This window comes from Macrobrachium nipponense, chromosome 19, assembly GCF_015104395.2.
Source record: "Macrobrachium nipponense isolate FS-2020 chromosome 19, ASM1510439v2, whole genome shotgun sequence".
NCBI lineage: Eukaryota > Metazoa > Arthropoda > Malacostraca > Decapoda > Palaemonidae > Macrobrachium > Macrobrachium nipponense.
Window position 1 is genome coordinate 54,158,557 of NC_061088.1, and position 20,964 is coordinate 54,179,520.

A 20,964-nucleotide genomic window follows, 5' to 3' on the forward strand; every position below is an offset into this window, starting at 1 on the left:
AGTGTTCCACCTCTAGGCCCATGTTCTAAATTTTGCCGTTCTTTAAACAACTTGATTCATCTATGTATGATTCTCTCTGGTTTATTAAGCTTTCTTGATATCTCTCCAACAGGAACTTGCACCGAATGCAGTGCAATAGTTGTCTTTCGCTCATCGAGGGATGTTTCTTAGACCGAGAAATGACACATTGACATTAGATTCCCGTGCACATAACATCAAAAGCAATAGAGTGAGGTCGCCTGGTTCACACTGTTAGGATAAGGTTTTTTTCTTTTCGGTTTTAAATTTGATAGCATTTTGTGAGATTCCAATGTTTTCTGTAAAGTTTAACAAATGGAATAGTTCAACTACCTTCAACTTAATATTGAAATGATAATTTAAGGACTATGTTTATGCGATCCTAATAGTGATAGGTGTCTTCTATCTATTTGGTAATGTTTATCACTTCGTTTCGTTCACGTCAATTTTGCTATATGGAAAATAGTTTTACACAATAACATAACATAATGTTCTAAAGATATCAGTGACTGTTTTTAACGTCATTACACATGATTTCTTCCATCTTTGAAAAGAAAAATAGATAAATAAGGCATGAATCGTGCGTCAGGCAGTGAACAAAAAATTATGAAACTCTGCCACCAGTTTTTTGGCCGACAGTACAAATTGGATCTTAAGCCTAATTGACAAAAGATACAAAATGGATCATTCTGGATTCCTCTTGCTGAGGGGCGTCTGCTCCTCTCTCTCTCTCTCTCTCTCTCTCTTCTCCTTCCAACGTTTCGTCCTTATACCCAGAAGGACATCGTCTGGCAGGTGATGCGGGACTGAAGTTCTTGCGGGAGTCCTACGGTATATATAGTCTGTTGCATAGCATGGGGTCCTTATCGGCAGCTGAGCCAGTTAGCCAATCAGAATTCGCCGATAAGGACCCCATGCTATGCAACATACTATATATACCGTAGGACTCTCGTAAGAACTTCAGTCCCCCAACTCCTGCCCGACGATGTCCTTCTGGGTTTAAGGACGAAACGCTGCAAGAAGAGAGGAGAGAGAGAGAGAGAGAGAGAGAGAGAGAGAGAGAGAGGAATCTAGTAGAATGAGTCATTTAAGATAAAATTTGTGCCACATTTTGTATAATACATTCAATTTGACAAATACCAAGGGTTTTAATAGCCAACGTGAGTACGGAAGGAAAGTTAGTAATAGGAAGAATAGAGAAACTTCTAGACAAAATAAACGCGGCTGAAATAGCCATTATTTTCAATAAAACCTGTAATAATAATAATAACTTAATTAAAATATCAGGTTAGCCATATTTCTTTTGCAAAGTCATTGGCCAGTACATTTTCTTCTCTATTATTCTTTATGTTTAGAATGTTCCTTCATTCCTGTTTTAAGACCAACGACGTAGACATGAAAATGAACGTTGGCGAAATAATGAAAACGAGCACATGTGGAACATACGAGAGGGGAGAAAATTATAAATAGTAATACTCATAATGGACGGATTACTCACAAAACATTCTTACTCTAGCACCTGAATTTTGTCGTTGGGGAATCTTCTCGTTCCGCAGTAAGAGTCACCATTCTTGTGAAGGAAGGTGATAACTGCTCCAAAAGCGTCACCAACTTCCGGTTGTAAAGGGAGGATACGTCGATGGTCAATGGAGGGCAACGATCCTTTATGAAACATGAAACGATACAGCTTTTGTGTCGCGGGAAGTTTTCTCTATTTAAATTTCAAGGAAACCAAATAAAAAGACATCTGGGAAATCGATTTTAGTCCGTAGAACTCACTCTCCATGATTGTGGAGTGGTGTTATTTTAACGAAATACGCCAAAGAAGCAATACAGTAGATCAGTTTGTAGTGGATTGCAGAGATAATTGTTAAAGAAAAATGACTCTTACGTCATAATGGCTGCAGAGGTCCAACTTTAATTCGAGAAAATAAAAGTCCTTTTTGCTGCAGCATCTCAGTGGATGACGAAACTTCAGGATGGGAAATTCCAGGACTGGGAAAAAGTTTTTAGTTTTGAAAAAGGGTAAAATGGCTGAAGTCATGATTGTTGGTAAGAGGAGAATCTCTTTGCCAGGAATTTTAGTTTTTAGAAAGATAATTCTAGGCAACCGAATCAAAGCTGGCATTAGCACGTGAAATGAATGTCAAATGCTTATCAAATAAATGCGGTTATTAAATGTATTATATCTTTAATTTTTTGCAGTGATTACTGATTAGCACAAGTAATGTCACTGGTGATCATTTAATATGGAGATTTAATCTCATTTCATAAACTTTCATTCGCTTTCCATTCTTTTTAGTTTTCTGTAACAGAAAACTATTGTGCCGGCTTTGTCTGTCCGTCCTCACGTTTTTTGTCCGCCCTTAATCTTAAAAAGTACTGAGGCTAGAGGGTTGCAAATTGGTATGCTGGTCATCCACCCTTCAATCATCAGACATACCAAATTTCATCCCTTCAGCCTCAGTAGTTTTTTTGTTTATTTAAAGTTAAATTTAGTCATAATTGTGCGTCTGGCAACCCTATAGGACAGACCACCACCGGACAGTCGCTGAATGCTTCGTGGGCTGCAGCTCATGCAGCATTATACGTTGTACAGAAAACTCGATTGCACAGAGGAAACTTCGGTGCATTTTTTACTTTTTTTTTTTTTTTTTTTTTTTTACTTTTAGCGCCTAAGTGTCGTGGTCGGTATGGTGTTGGCGTGCCACCTCGGTGGCCGCAAGTTCGATCCCCGGCACTCTATTGAGGTGTGAGAGATGTGTATTTCTGGTGATAGAAGTTCACTATCGACGTGGTTTTGAAGTCACGTAAAGCCGTTGGTCCCGTTGCTGAATAACCACTGGTTCCATGCGACGTAAAAACACCATACAAACAAACATTTACTTTTTTTCCAGTTTGATGCTTTGTTCACCTGGAAACCTTAATACCTGATTTCGTGTGGTTGACTTGTTTAGCTTTTGTTATAGTGTTTTGCACAATCTAATTTCCTTGGCTGCTTTTCTTTCGGTGTGAACCCTCCCCCTCCCCTCCATCCTCCCCCTTCCCCTCCCCTTTTCAGGACTTCAGGATCCTTTGAAGCTGTCTTGAGTTCTTGAATCATTCCTGTAGAAACGACTATTGGATTATAATGTCTTCTTGAAGTCTTAAGGCCTGTCCACACTAGGAAACATTGTTTACAAACAAAGTTTGCAAACAATGTTTCCTGTCCAGACCTTAGTTGTCGTCAGGATGCTTATGTCGGTGCAGTAGCCTCTGTATTCTACTTGGCCATTCTAATGCAGTCGAGGAGGGATTAACAAGGGAATGAAAAAAGGATGGGTAGTAATTAAGAAGTTTTGGGAAAAAGGAGCGTGTCATGCTGGCTTGCTTCGGGCGGAATTGAAAATAGATACATATACATACATATATATATATATATATAATATATATACATATATATACATTGTACATGTGTATATATACATATATTCATAAACATATGCATACAATATACATACATACATATATATATATATATATATATATATATATATATATATATTTATATATATACAGACAGAAATACAGTTTTCCATTCTGGATGGGAAACAAATATACGGTAAAAAGTGTTTGCAAACAGTTTGCAAACTCTGTTTCCAAACAATGTTTCCTAGTGTGGACAGGCGTTCAAAGACTCCAGGATTAACTATAATATTGATTTCCTTGGCTGCTTTTCCCTATTGTGTGTGTGTGTGTGTGGCTGCCATTCTGTGGCTCCGGGATCCTGGAGTCTTCATGTAAATATTTAAGAAGACGTTATAATCCAATGGGCGTTTCTTCAGGTGGAAGAAGTGATTCCAAAGACAGGTTGCACATCCGTTTAGGAGGTACCCGGACAGTTTGCCGACTGGACATTATGCCTGTGGGGACAGTTTGCCCACTAGCAAACAACTGTTTCGTAGACTACTGCGGGTATTCTTGATCATTATCAGCTTCTATCTACAGTGTCCCTACCACTCGTAAAGAAGTGATATACATACCTTTTTTTCGACAAGTTTCTGTTAAAGAGAGAAAAAAAATGAAAATATATATTTATTCGTAAAGTAAGCAATCCTCTTATGTGAAATCCTTGGGGCCAGATGTGTTTCGTTTTTTGGATTTTATCGGATTTCGGAACTGTGGGATCCGAAGCAAAATCAAACGTCACTTCTGCAGCAACAACAATACGTATTTTTTTTTTTTTATCTTTTTTCAGTTTTTCTCATTATAGTTATTTATTCATTATAGTTTATTAATTTAAGGTAATTAAGATCATCAGTAATAAGATAATGAAGACCATGTGTTTACTAACACATTTTACTGTCAACAAAAACATTCGTGAAATGCAAAAATAGATATGATCAAAATAACTGTAATTTAACTAGTGAGTTTTAACGATAAGTAAGACTATAAAATACATTTCATCATATCGATTTTGGGTCAAGTAGTTCTTTATTGTTACTAAAGTCGTCACTAGATTGCAGTTCTGCATTTGAGGACGGTCCGGGAACAGGATTCGCAAGTGAAGACGCATCACGACGTCAGACTGCATGGGATTTTCCATGCCACTATATTAAAGATAGAATTATTGTTAACTTTTTTACATGAATAATTACATAGGGCAAATTGTTGAGTCATTATTTCCATCAGCAGTCATCTAGCCAATCAGGTTTAGGCGTATTCAGTCTGAGAAAGAACGAGAGTTGCTCACGTGAAACTGACGATGACGCGAGTGCCTGTTTTGAATACAGTACTACGTACTACATAAATGAAAGCACCTACTTAAGTATTTACGATGATACAATTCTAAGTACTTGGCAACCGCATGGCGTACGTTGCCGAAGAAACGCTAGTACATAACAAAAATAGTCACGTTTTGGGGAGAACACGTGACTAGATTTGAGATTTGACTTTAGTTATGTCTGCTTGAAGGTAAAGACCGCCCAGCTTCCAATTTATAGTCCTATGTTACCACATTCACATATATATGCTAATATATTTCCATATAACGATTTTTTATATACATATATATATATAATATATATATATATAAATATATATAATATATATTATACTGTGCGTCCTGGATTTGTTGGGTTTGATGGTTCGTGCCCGTGAGCCGACAAATCTCTTATCGACATAAAAGATTCCTCTTCGGTTAAAATATGAAAATATATTAATTCCTAGTTAGAGCGAATTAGATATTAAAAAAGGATATTTGTAGCTCGATATATTTATATGAATCTCGGTAATGTGGTATGACTCATATATATATATATATATATACTATATATATATATATATATATATATATATATATATCTCTCTTTTACGAACCATAATATTTATTCTTATGTTTACAAAGAGACATCTGACATTTAGTGACTGAGTCGAATGCCTTGTGACATGGGATGATATTCCTTCAAACATGATGGGATGGTGAAAGACGGTAAAGTAAGGATGTCATATTTACCGTAATGATAGGGTTATGTATTATATAACTGCCATATCTGAGGCATGGTATTACTTCGAAGTTGAAGATGTAACATTATATGGCCTGTAAAATAGAAAAGCCATGAAATGTAACCATCACAATTCGCCAGATAAATTTCTCAAACAACGTAAACAAGGGAAATATCAAATTTCGTTGTTACTCTAAGGAATCCTGAACCATATCACGAAAAATGGCAAGAAAGGACATTTCACATATAGAAGATTGATTACATTGAGTCTCTGGAGCCTGCAGTGCGTGAAAGATATATATACAAATAAATGGAAACTTGTAAGTAACCAAGACCCTTACAAGTTAACACCTAAGCAATGGATTTGCTGCCTGCAATTACGTATCCAGATATCGTGAACTGTTTCCCTAATGATGTAAGCCACCACATATTGGACCAGCTCAAGGCCTACAAGTCTCCGGAGTCGTACAACTATTTTGTATCTGGCTGGGTGAAGGATTTGAAACAGATTGTTGAGATTGGATTCGGCATCGTCACTGCTCGGATTCTACATTCACAGAAGTTGTCAGCACTACCAACTGCAGACATGAGTAATCGCCATGCCAGGTGGAGCCATTTGGTTCGATGAAAACTTAGCCTACATTAAGCCAAAGTTAGTCACACATAAAAAATAAGAATATTCTTCACTTCGATTCGAGTAATAGAAGTTTTTTTCTGGGATTTAGTTAATTTGTTCTAAAATACTTTCACGATAACATGCTTAAAAGACGATATTTGGGGACAAAACCAGTAACCTACACATCTACTTACTATTAAGCCTCTTCAGTAACGGACAAGCTCGTTTTTACTTTATAAGATGAATGAAGTTACGATTTCAAATCTGAAGTCGCCATTGCCCATAAGTGCCACAACAATATGTTGAAAGTGTGACTTCTTGACACAGAAAGGATTTGCTAAAAATAAATAAACCGTTATTTTCACGTAAAATCGAATAATAGGAATTGTTTTTTGCATTTGTTTCTGTCGTCCTGAAAGGCTCTTCCCAAGTGTGACTTTTCGTGATTTCGTTGAGAAACCAAGTATGGTGGTGTGCATTTTGTTAAACAACTCTAACTGCCTATGATGTCTGTGTGCAGTTCACTATCCACTACTTCAAGTTTTAAAGATTTTACCAAAATAACTTCCTAGCAGCTCTAAATCATCTATCATTTGACAGAGAATGCAGTGGCTGCCAATGATTTGCTTTGTGAAATATTTATGCCCTAGGCTTCATTAATTATTCACATTATCACTAATTACACTAACAAATAATAACTCATCACTATGTCTTGCTGGCTGATAATTAGCTCTGTTTATCCTTGAAATCCACAGTGCTCTCCTTCTATCACTAATCTCGTGAGTTTTATCTCCTTGATCTCTCACAACAGCAGGGACTGAGAAATACGATTTGCGGTCTCTGTTTGACCTATTGTAGCACCCAAGCACATTGCAGGTGTTCACCATATTTAAAAGGTTAATAGGTACATTATCATTAGAAATTTCCGAAAAATCGTTCATATCATGATTGCGTGTATTGCGTTTGCTCAACACAGCTGACCTGCAAACATGGCCGATTTCCGTGTTTACATCCGGGAATCATTCTGTATCGACAACTATCTAAGCCAGTAAGTAGGCTGCCTCACTCTAACCTTGTGCCCCACCCAGATAAGATGTAATGCGTTTTCTTCTCAAGGTCATGTGGGAAAGTTTGACGACGTGTTTTACCGGTTGAAAAGATTTCTAGAAAATAAGATATTAGGCACCGCTTGTTTGCAAGTCATTCATACACACCGGTAATTTGCTTTTACTAGGAAGTCGACCTTTTGCTCTTACGGGACTTTATTTATAAATGCCCGAAAAGTCTCTCTCTCTCTCTCTCTCTCTCTCTCTCTCTCTCTCTCTCTCTCTCTCTCTCTCTCGCCAAACTTATTCGTACAGTAATTGTTCCTAGCTATAGCTACCGAAAAATTTTGTAATTTATACTTGTAGGATTAATGAAAAAATGTTAGTTTTACCTGCAAACGTCATCTATCAATACATAATGTCCAGTAGGCAATTAATTCTCTTATTTGAATCTAAAGTTTATCTAGAGGAATATTTATAGTCAGATTGCCTACTGGACATTATACCTACCGGTCATTATGCTTATGGACAGTTTGCTTACTAGCTAACAAATGTTTCATAAACTACTGCGGGTATTCTTGATTATTATGAACTTAGTGTGTCTCTCCAGCTAGTAAAGAAGTGGTATATTTACCTTATTTTCGACAAGTTTTTGTTAAAATGAATTATATATATATATATATTATATATATATATATATAGATATATATATTATATATTATATAATATATATATATATATTATATATATATATAATTCATTTTAACAAAAACTTGTCGGAAATAAGGCAAATATACCACTTCTTTACTAGTTGGAGAGACACACCAAGTTGATAATGATCAAGAATACCCGCAGTAGTTTATGAAACATTTGTTAGCTAGTAAGCAAACTGTCCATAAGCATAATGACCGGTAGGTATAATGTCCAGTAGGCAATCTGACTATAGGCCTGTCCACACTAGGAAACATTGTTAGGAAACTTAGTTTACAGTTTCTTAGAAACTGCTTGTAACAGTTAACAGTTTGGAAAGTGTTTGTCTGCAATGTTTCTTATCCAGACCCCAGATGTCGTCAAACCATCGGATGTTTCTCCAGGAATGCTTCAGGAGCTGAAGACTGCTTCAAAGGATCTTGGAATCGTGAAGATGTCTTCGAGCCTTTCATCTCCAAGAATGTGGGCTTCCAAAGATTTTGCACAATACCAAAGAAACGAGTATTATGGAGAAGAAATCGGAGACGAAAGCCTTGGAATTCCCAGAAACCCATTGAACAGCTTCACAACATACTGGAATCTTTAAGAATTTAAGAATATGTTATAATCCAATGGGCATTTCTCCAGGAATGCTTCACACGCTGAAGACTGCTTCAAAGGATCCTAGATTTGTGAAAACATCTTCCAGAATACTTTTCAATACAATGGGTGTGTCTCTAGAATTCTTGAATACTGTTAACTTGGCTGGGCAGCCCCATATGCACTGAATTTGAATAAATCTCAAAGACAAACATCTTCACACATGGTCCGTTATATGTCACCTGCTGTCGCGTTTGTTCATTTGATTCATATCATGTTCAGGTCTTTAAAAAGGTCTGCAGATAAGGATATGGGTATTGGTATAGGTGTGGTATGGTACAGATATGGGTATGTGTGCAGTAAAGATTTGAGTATGGGTATTGGCATCGATATGGGTATGGTTATGGATATTGTTATGGCATGTGTGTGTATGTGTGTGTGTGTCCCTCTATTATATTATTTTCCTTGGCTGCCTTTTTATCTGTCTGTCTGTGTGTGGCTGCATGTCTGTTTGTGTCCCTCCCCATTCGGCCCTCCCTCCTTCCCCCTTTCCCTCTCCTATTCAGACTCCAGGATCCTTTTAAGCTGTCATCAGCTCCGGAATCATTCCTGGAGAAATGCCCATCGGATTATAACATCTTCTTGAAGATGTTCTAATCCGGGGTTATGTGAAGCCATCTTCAGTTCTTGAAGAATTCCTGGAGAAATGCACATTGGATTATTACTTCTTGAAATCTTAAAGACTCTAGGATCATTTGAATCCATCTCCAGCTCCTGATGTATTCTTGGAGAAATGTTCATCTTTTATATTATTTTTCTAGGCTCCCTTTCTGTGTATGTGTGTGTCTGTGCGCCTGCTTTTCTATGCTTCCGGGATCCTAGAGTCTTCAAGATTTAAGAAGGTATTATAGTCCAATTTTAATCCAATGGATGTCTCCAGGAGTTGAAAGAAATGATTCTGAAGACAGATAATGGATGAATTTAGGAGCTAAAGACAGTTTTACAGGATCCTGGAGTCTTTTAGAATTTAAGAAGACATTGTAATCCAATTGGCATTTCTCCAGGAAGTTGAAAGAAATTATTCCGAAAACAGATTTTGGATCTGTTTAGGAGCTGAAGATGGCTTCACAGGATCCTGGAGTCTTTAAGAATTTAAAAAGGCTTTATGAAATATTGGGCATTTCCCCAGGAATGCTTAAGGATCCTGGAGTTGTGAAGACGTCTTCAATCCTTTCATCTCCAAGAACGTGGGCGTCTTCAGTTCTTGCAAAATACTAAAGAAGAGAATTTCATGGAGCAGAAATCAGAGACGAAAGCCTTTATAATTCCCAGACTTCTTCATACACAGTCAGTTATTTGTTACATGCTGTCGTGTTTGTTCACTTGATTCACATCATGTTCAGGTTTTTGAGAGCTTTCAGCAAGGGAAAATTGGAGACCATACTATAACTGACAACATTGTTTTTAAAGAGGTCCTTTAGATATGGGTATGGGTATGGGTATTGGAATGAGTATGGGTATGGTGTGTGCGTGTGTGTGGGTGTGTCCCTTCTCTCCCCTTCTCCTTCCCCCTTATCCATTCCCCCTCCCCATATATTTTCCCCTACCCTCTTATCTTTTCCACTTCCATTTTCCCTTCCCCTCCCCTTTATCCCTTCACTTTCTTTCCTCTCCCCCTTTCCCCCTCCCTTCCTCTTCTCTTTTGCCCCTCCCCCTTCCCACTCCCACTACCAACTAGGATGGGTATGAGTATAAGTATGGGAATGGGTATGGGTTCAGATAAATACCCATTGGATTATTATGTCTTCTTGAAGCGCTTAGGACCCCATAGACAATACAATTGCTGGATCCGGTCATCTGAACTGGAAGTAAACCTCACTGTCTATGGGCTTCTCCTCCAGCCAAAAGTGGGCGGAGTCCATTGACCTCTCCAACCAGCTCGCAAGCTGCCATTGCCAGTTCATGGCTTCCATTTTAGTTCAGGTGGCTTGCATGATCTCAAGACTTACTTCAGTTTCAACTAGAAGCTGCAAGGGAAGCATGGCAGCTACGTCGGCAGATAAGGAGTTCTGGGAGGAGTTTATTGGACGTCGTAGGGAACCAAGGCTTATGATAAATTAGTTGAAAATTACAGACGGATGCAATATACATTGCATCTTGCATAGTCTATTGGTAACATCATTTACAATACCTGAGGTCTATGATCTGTTAAAGCAGAATAGGCCCTTAAACCTACGGTTCTGTAGTCAAGTAAAAGTACATTTTCATCTCTTTTTGTACAGCTATGCTCAGAACTGATGCTGCATAATTACATAGGATTTCGTTCATAATTCACTAACTCGCAACTAATTTGCTCCATATTTATCTATTAGTTCAATGCAAAAACATGATTAATGCATACAATAAAGCCATAATATGTTTCATAAGAGTGAAATCTGTCATATTTTTCAAAAGTGTAAGAAAGCATTACATTTAACCAATTTTCAGAGAAACATTTTCAAAACTTTCATTCGCTCATCATGGATGCATTTGACCAAAACAAAGTCATCATCAAACCTCAGTTCAAATGTTAAATTATAGAGTTAGCCTTGATTAAACAAAGACAGGTAATGAACATCTCAAACGGTGGTTGGGATTCAGATATCATTGATAATATCTTCCTTCAACCAACGCTTAAGAAGATCAAAGAGGAATTATCAGTGGGGGTGACTTAGTAAAACGTGCTACCTGTGGATTGATCTCTTGGTATAAATACCACCTTTTCTATAACTTTTCTCATTCATTACCTATCTGAAGAGAGAGACAGCAGTCTCTGAAATATATACTTACTTTCTATACTTTGAAATTTTTATGGGCTCCTTTTATTAGATGGAATTCTGTTGTAATAGAACGTTTTTACCAGATATATATATAATCTATAATATATATATAGATATATAATATATATAATATATATATATAATATTATCTATATATATACTTGCACATACACATGAACATATTGTGACGAAGCACTCAAATATATGGTCATTACACTTACCAGTCAAAAAGTAGTTACCTCACAACAGCCACACACCTGAACCTTCATCACAGATAAAATACGACTGATTACTCTAAAGGCAACAGTGATCCCTTAAAAACTTATTAATCATGCAAGAAATCAGACTAAGTTCATTAAAACAAGTGTGAGGTAATCATATATGATTAAATTAATTAAAGGGCAGCACTCCAACAACTTTAAACGTCTGCGTATTTCCTGGTTCTAACTAATTTCAATAGAATTAAAGGAAGACAGCACAATTACCACTATATTTCTACCTAAATTTAATTCTATCACTGAAACACTTATAAAAAGTTTATATACAAAAAATTATTTTCAAATTCAAAATTTACAAGTGAAATTCACAATCTCTGGGAAATTTTCTACTACTTAAAGACAATGCACAGTTTAATTCATTCTTGGATTAATTATTAAGCAAAATTAAATGAAAATTAATCCATCAAGAAAATTGATTAATCAAAATGTTAAATCCTTCAATCAAAATTCAAACTATTAAGCAATAATTAATATTTGAAAAGAAATTAATTCACAAGTGTTAAATTAAATCAAGTATGGAATGTTAAACACTAAAGAAACACCTTAGTTAATCAAACAAATTATGAATGCAAAAATATGTAAACACAAAAATGTGGAAAAGTACCAAAATTGTAAAAACACTAAGAAAATAGTAAACATATAGAATAGGAAAAAACTCTTCAAAAGAATTAAATACAGAACAAAAAAATGTTGGATTCTGCAAAAAATGAAATAGTTTCACCCAAACACTTTAAATATTTTTAAGTGCACTTAAAACTTGTAATAAAAATATTTTTTAAGTGCACTTAAAACTTGTAATAACACATTATCTGGTACCAGTTTTTCCTTTTTGCTGCAGCTTCCCACATTCATGAACACACTTTGACAATATCTGTTCAGATTCCATAAATAACAACTGTGCTATTAAGAAATTAAATGAATCTAAAAATTATAAGTGACCATTAAGTACAAAAGCTTTACGTTAATGAAAAAAATCAAAATTTCCCTCACTTGGGAAGAGAGAGAGAGAGAGAGAGAGAGAGAGAGAGAGAGAGAAGAGAGAGAGAGAGAGAGAGAGACCTTTAGCATCTCTTTTCAGCACGGTTATAACTCTAAGTATGACTCTCTCTTCTATGGGAACCGCTGATCAACAAGATGATTCAAAATGAATGACGTCAAAGCATTTTAGGGCTAGGTTTTCTGGAAAACTATTAATAAATTCCCTTTTCAAATGAGAGGGAAAGATAATGATATTATTTTATTGATAAAATTAACAGTACACGATTTCAGAAAATAAAATTCTCTTAACATGAAAGAAATGATTTTAAACGATTCTATACCACAAGTGACATCATAGCAGTTTTAGGAACTAGATACTCATTTCATCTCCAAATTAAATTACTTACAAGTCAACAAATTCTTTTTTGACAAATCGAGAGAGATAAGAGTTAATTCATCAGTAATATCAAACAGTTTCATAGTAAAACAATCTCTAATTGTCCTTATCAACATTCTCTTCATGGTGTGACGTCCCGGAAGACCGCAACGCCCCTGAAGCATTTTCCAGAGAGGTAACAGAGTACTTGGACCTTTCCTCAAAAAAAAACGGGACGCCATATCTTAAAAACTAACCTTAGAATGTTCTTGAAAATCTCATTATCTTTCCCACACCCAAATTGTTTCAAGATAGACTAACCCACCCTAACCTAGGGGCATGGAAAAAAATCGGGCCTGGCGCAATACTACGTAACATACATCTCAGGTATTTGCGCCCCCGAATACGACACAACAGCATCAACAAACGGCCAATCTAAATTCAGCCCACCAGTCCGCCTGTCTTATATAAATAAATACCTAGTGTCTTGTTTTACCTTATATCTTATATCATTCACTTTTGTATCTTTCAGATGGAATAAAAAATAATAAATGAGAACATCTTTTATTTGACCCTGATAAAACTGTGATGACAAAATCTTAAAGAAGACTCTATGGTTATTAAATGCCGTAGACACTGCCCCTAAAGAATGGTCTTCTATATTGATAGTGACATTAATAATAATCATAGCAATAATAATAGTAGTAATATTATATAATATCTGGGAAATGCGGTGTTTAATTGGATGTTAATGGATATTTGTTTTTATAATGCATATATATATTTATGTGTGTGTGTGTACGTATGACACACACATATATATATATATATATATATATATATATATATATATATATATATATATATATATGTATATATATATATATATATATATATATATATATATAGCATATACATACATATATATATATATATATATAATATATATATATATATATATATATACACTAGGAAATAATGAACACATGGCCCGTGTTTCACAGAAATGAATTTCTGACTCACACGGGGAAAGAATGTTGTCGGTATCCTGAGTGAGTGACAAGCCACGACGGCACCATTATTATTGTCCACTGTGAATGCTGGGTCTATCGCCTTAGGCCGTCACCTTGGAGACCTAGGTTTGTTTCTGGCGTGAGAGTCGGAATAAAAAATGTATTCGTGTACACACGCACAAATTAGAATTGGCAGTTTCACACTCACTAAAATCCCACTCACTAAACCCTCACACGCAATAACACTAAACACTTATTGAATACCCAACGCTCACTAGGCACTCACAATACACTAAATGCTCACTTAACATTCATGTAACACTAAACACTCACTGTACCCCAAATACTCAGTAAACATTCACTAAAACTCACTTAATCCTAAACATTCATTAAACACTAAACATTTACTAAAGATTCATTAAGCACTCACTATGCACTAAACACTCACTGAACCCTAAACACTCATTAAACACTAAATACTCACTAAACCCTAAATACTCATTAAACCCCTAAACACTCTTTAAACACTAAATAGTAAATCAACATCCACTCATCACTCATTAAACACACACTAAACATTCGCTAAACACAAACATTCACAAAATATTCATTAAACCCTAATACTCACTAAACATTCAATGAATACTTACATAATAAACATCCACAAAACACCAACATTCAGTAAACCCTACTCACTTACTAAGCATTCACTAAACCATAAACACTCACTAAACATTCACTGAATGCTTACACACTAAACATCGCTAAAATCTAACGTTCATTAAACCCTAAACATTCTTTGAATATTTACATTCTAAACATTCACTAACATTAACAAAACATTCACTAAAAACCCTAAAGATTCACTAAACACTTACTCACTAAACCCTAAAAATTCCTTAAACTCATTAAACATTAACGATAAAAAAGAATTCACAATCGCATTAATCCCCTGTTCAATTTGCGGGTTACCAGACCTTTAAAAATGGCTGCAAGCCTTTGCAGTGCCACCCTGGTGGTAGACCACCGAACTACGTAGTATTGGTATAGAGATTGCAACTCTAGGTATATATATATATATATAGATATATATATACATATATATATATATGATATATAATATATATAATATATAATATATTATCTCTATATATAGATATATATATATATATATATATATATGTGTGTGTGTGTGTGTGTGTGTGTGTGTGTGTGTGTGTTTGTGTGTACCCTCTATGGGGGATCACAAAATGAATATTTTCCACTTTGTTTTGATCAATAACTGGTGGATGGACGGTCCTTTGATAGGATGTATCTTTTTTTTCACATTTTGGACGGTCCAGTTTATGAACCAACCAGACATCGGTTTCCTCCACATGCTTCTGTTTTTATTCCTTGTTGTGTTTGATGGGAGTCTCTTGTCGACGCTGAGTAAAAGACGCTTGATGCCAAAGGTTGGTTTGAGAATCTGACTGAAGCTTCGATTATTCTCTTCTGGATTTCGAAGTCTTCTTCCTTCCTTGGAGGCAGACGGAGCCAGTGTGTTCGTTCGTTCGTCCTCCTCCCTGTGTGTCTTGAAGGGCGCTCTCCCGTTGGGATTCTTGAGGATTTGGGAAGCCTTTCTCTTCTGTTCTCGTATGTAAAATAGCCTTATTCTCTCGCTTTCTAAACTCTTGCGCTTTTGACGGCAATGATGTCTCACGGCTGGGGTGTCATCACAGTGCCAAATCATTGCAGAAGGGTTTTGTTTAACCACCAATGAGTGCCTTCCCTCTGCTCATTGGCACCGCTCACCAAACCAGTGAGGTCTCTGGGTATATGGTCTCCTCCGTTCCACGAAGTCTTGCATCGCTCCATCGCTGAAGATTATAAGTTAATATTTCTTCGAATATCTTGAAACAGGTTTCCATTTGCGATTCGTCTTCCGGAAAATCCCTCAAATATCCTGACAGTTTCTCCTTGCACGAAATCGGTATATTGGTGATTTTCTAATAGCGTCTTTCTCACTTTGCTTAATCGTCTTTTGTCTCATAGGAAATCTGATTTTGATTATTTCATCGATGCTCTTTCTGTCCTTCCGTTTGACTTCTCTCGTCTTCCCTGCTTTCTATCAGCTCCTCTCATTTCGGCTGTCTGGTCTCCTTCCTGTATCCAGTCTTCCTTTCGGCCTTCGTCTCCTTGTATCTCTTCTTTGCAGACTTTCATGCATCCTTTCTCCGCTTTCTTTCAGCCCTATTGTCAGCCCTCCTCCTCTTCCTCAGGATCTGCAACTTCTTTCATCTGAATTTCTGCTTTGTGCCTGTAAGAGCGTTCTTTTCTATATGAGCAATTATGCCGTTTTTAGCATTACTAGGAATTTTTTTAACGCCTCGAGAAGTATTCCGCCTTCCACTAGCAAAAGTAGCCTATCTCCTCCATCTGCCTCTGCAATTGTTCTTAGTTCTCTCTCTATCTCTCGCGCGTGCGCTCCCGCAATTGACGGCAATGATGCCTTACTGCTGGGGTGTCATCACAGGGCCAGATCATTGCAGAGAGGCTTTTGTTTATTAACCAGCAATGAGCACCTTCCCTCTGCTCATCGGCACTGCTCACAACACCAAACCAATACGGTTTCGAGGAGTCTTGTATCGCTCCAAATCTTATTTTATATAAACTCGGAATTACTGAATATATATATATATATATATATATATATATATATATATATATATATATATATATATATATATATATATATACACATATATATATATATGTTTGTGTGTGTGTGTGTTCAGAATTTCGAATTTCTTGAAACCGGTTTTACACTTTTTGCACGTCTTCTGGGGGATCCATTATCGTCAATCACTGGAGTGGCGACCTCCCTGCCGTGTGTGTGACCTCGGGCAGCCATCTTTTATATTTTATTACTATTAATATTTTAGTTATTATTTTCTATCTTTTTTACTATTATTATGATCATATTATTACCAGTAATATTGTTATTTTTACTTTTATTATTATTATTATTTTTTTTTTTTGCTCTATCACAATCCTCCAATTTGACTGGGTGGCATTTATAGTGTGGGGTTCCGGGTTGCATCCTGCCTCCTTAGGAGTCCATCACTTTTCTTACTATGTGTGCCGTTTCTAGGATCACACTCTTCTGCATGAGTCCTGGTGCTACTTCAGCCTCTAGTTTTTCTAGATTCCTTTTCAGGGATCTTGGGATCATGCCTAGTGCTCCTATGATTATGAGTACGATATCCACTGGCATATCCCATATCCTTCTTATTTCTATTTTCAGATCTTGATACTTATCCATTTTTTCCCTCTCTTTCTCTTCAACTCTGGTGTCCCATGGTATTGCGACATCAATGAGTGATACTTTCTTCTTGACTTTGTCAATCAACGTCACGTCTGGTCTGTTTGCACATCACCCTATCCGTTCTGATACCATAGTCCCAGAGGATCTTTGCCTGATCGTTTTCTATCACTCCCTCAGGTTGGTGCTCGTACCACTTATTACTGCAAGGTAGCTGGTGTTTCTTGCACAGGCTCCAGTGGAGGGCTTTTGCCACTGAATCATGCCTCTTTTTGTACTGGTTCTGTGCAAGTGCCGGGCATTCGCTTGCTATGTGGTTTATGGTTTCATTTTTCGTATTGCACTTCCTACATATGGGGAAGGTATTATTTCCGTCTATCGTTCTTTGAACATATCTAGTTCTTAGGGCCTGATCTTGTGCCGCTGTTATCATTCCTTCAGTTTCCTTCTTTAGCTCTCCCCTTTATTAGCCATTGCCATGTGTCATCGCTGGCTAGTTCTTTAGTCTGTCTCATGTATTGTCCGTGCATTGGTTTGTTGTGCCAGTCCTCTGTTCTGTCTGTCATTCTCCTGTCTCTGTATATTTCTGGGTCTTCGTCTACTTTTATTAGTCCTTCTTTCCATGCACTCTTTAGCCACTCGTCTTCACTGGTTTTCAGATATTGCCCCAGTGCTCTGTTCTCGATGTTGACGCAGTCCTTTATACTTAGTAGTCTTTTCCCTCCTTCCTTTTGTGTTATGTATAGTCTGTCCGTATTTGCTCTTGGGTGTAGTGCTTTGTGTATTGTCATATGTTTCCTGGTTTTCTGATCTATGCTGCGGAGTTCTGCCTTCGTCCATTCCACTATTCCTGCACTGTATCTGATTACTGGCACTGCCTATGTGTTTATGGCTTTTATCATATTTCCGGCGTTGAGTTTTGACTTGAGTATCGCCTTGAGTCTCTGCATATATTCTTTCCTGATCGTGTCCTTCATCTCTTGGTGTTTTATATCCCTCCTTCCATTATTTCCAGGTATTTGTATCCTGTCTCATCTATGTGTTTGATGTTGCTCCCATCTGGTAGCTTTATCCTTTCAGTTCTCGTTACTTTGCCTTTTTGTATGTTGACTAAGGCACATTTTTCTATTCCAAACTCCATCCTGATGTCCCCAGATACAATCCTTACAGTCTGGATTAGGGTATCTATTTCCTTGATGCTCTTACCATACAGCTTGATGTCGTCCATGAACATCAGATGGTTGATTCTGTTGCCTCTTTTCTTGGGTTGGTACCCGGCATCCATCTTCTGTAGTACTTTTGTCATGGGAATCATGGCTACTACGAAGAGTAGTGGGGACAGTGAGTCGCCCTGGAAGATCCCTCTCCTGATATTAACCTCTGCTAGTCTTATTCCAGAGCTTGTAAGTATTGTATTCCAGTTGCACATTGTATTTTTGAGGAAGCTGATGGTGTTTTCCTCTGCCCCATATATTTTCAGGCATTCTATTAGCCATGTGTGTGGTATCATGTCGAAGGCTTTCTTATAGTCTATCCATGCCATGCTTAGGTTGGTTTTCCTTCTCCTACTGTTCTTCATTACCATTTTGTCTATCAGGAGCTGGTCTTTATTATTATTATTATTATTATTATTATTATTATTATTATTATTATTATTATTATTATTATTACTACTACTACTACTAATGGACCCAATTTCACAGAGAAAAATTACTGGAGAAAAACAGGCTGCCTAAGAACTCCAACCATTGTGGTCAAGGCCTAAGCATCTCCTCTTGGATCTAAGCAGTGTCTAGCATAAATGGTTCCTGTAAGTAATTACAAGACTTCCTTTGCATACAGCCACTAATAACTAACTACAGTAATGCGCAATCACTAAACATTAACAGTCACAATGCACTTACACTCACTGAACTCTTACACTTACTATACACTCACTAATCACACACTTACTATACAATCACACTCACTAAACACTCACACTCAATAACACTAAACACTAGTTGATTACCCCACACTCACTAGGCACGCACAGTATAATTATATTCACTAAACATTCATGAAACACTAAACACACACTTTACCCCAAAAACTCGGTAAACATTCACTAAAACTCACTTAATCCTAAACATTCATTAAACACTAAACACAAAACATTCGTTAAGCACTAACATTCACAAAAATTCACTAAACCCTAAACACTCCCCAAACTTTCACTGAATACTTGCACACTAGACATTTACTGAATATTTACATGCTTAACATTCACTAAACCCTAAACATTCTTTGATTACCTACATACTAAACATTTGCTAAATGCTAACATTCACTAAACCCTAAACACTCACTAAAATTTCACTGAATACTTACTAAACACTTACACACTAAACATTCACTAAACCCTAAACTCGCACTAAACATTTTTTTGAATATTTACACCAAACATTCACTAACATTAATAAAACATTCATTCGAACCCTAAAGTCCTAAACACTCAGTACACATTCACTGAATACTTACACCAAACATTCTCTAAACACTTACTCACTAAACCCTAAACATTCACTAAGCACTTACTCACTAAACCCCCAAAATTCGACAAACTCATTAAACATTAACGGTAAAAAAGAATTAACAATCGCGGTAAAAACAGAATTCACAATTGTGGTAAAATAAGAATTCACAATCGCACTAACTCCTGGTCAAAATACTGGTTACCAGATCTTTAAAAATGGCCGCAAGGCTTTGCAGCGCTGCCCTGGTGGTAGACCACCGAACTACGTAGTATTGGTATAGAGATTGCAACTCTAGGTTTATTTATATACCCTCTATGGATAGGAGACACCTATCACTAGTGGTATCTCATAAACATAGTCCTTATATTATCATTTCAATATTAAGTTGGAGGTAGATGAATGATTCAGTGGGTAAATTTTACAGAAAAATTTGGAAACTCACAAAATGCTATCAAAGAAAAAAAAGAAAAAACAATGATAACCTTAACAGTGTGAACCATTCGACCTCACTCTTTTGTTTTTTATGTGATTTGCGCAGGAATCGAATGTCAATGTGTCATTTATCGGTCAAAGAAACATCCCTTCTCAGTGAGAGACAATTATTGGACTGCATTCGGTGCAAGTTCCTGTTAAATAGAAATAAAGAAAACTTAATATACCAATCATACATAGATGAACTAAATTGTTTAGAGAATGGCAAAGATTAGAAAATGGGCCTAGAAGTGGAATTCCACAAGAGAACAAGACAATACAGTAGTGTAAATGTTGCTGAGCAACATTCATTTGTGAACGTTGAATACTAGCGCTTCGTTGCGATATTGTTGAACCAGGAATCATGTCTAGGTCTACATGTGTGTTTCCTAAAAAATGCAATACCCTGCCTTTATGATTACAACTGCTGTAAATTACATGAAATTACTAAAACAAATATGCTGTAACAGAGCTACTTATACAGTATGAAATGTGTAATTGTTTATCATGTATTCTTTATACTAAAACGAAAAAGCCAGATTTAGCACAAAAAAATTGATAAATAAAATAGAATAAAATGAAATAAGAAAGGCTCTACTTTTAGTTACAGTATGTGAGTATGAACTTTTCAACACTGAGTTTGGGGGTGATATCTGGATATCTGCATTTATAGACTACGGATTCGGATGTTGCTTGCAATGCTAATACGGATATGGCTGTTACGAAACTGTCAATGCAGATGCGGATTTATAAAAA

The 20,964-nt window shown here is 36.4% G+C and overlaps 1 long non-coding RNA gene across 1 annotated transcript in view; it reads left to right on the forward strand.

Moving 5' to 3' along the window:
* LOC135217055 (uncharacterized) overlaps nucleotides 1-8,621 on the forward strand; it is a 146,095-nt gene extending 137,474 nt beyond the window's left edge. The window contains exon 4 of the long non-coding RNA XR_010315024.1: nucleotides 8,221-8,621. This is a non-coding gene — a long non-coding RNA (uncharacterized LOC135217055). The remainder of the gene's footprint in view (nucleotides 1-8,220) is intronic.
* Nucleotides 8,622-20,964: the final 12,343 nt, after the last annotated feature.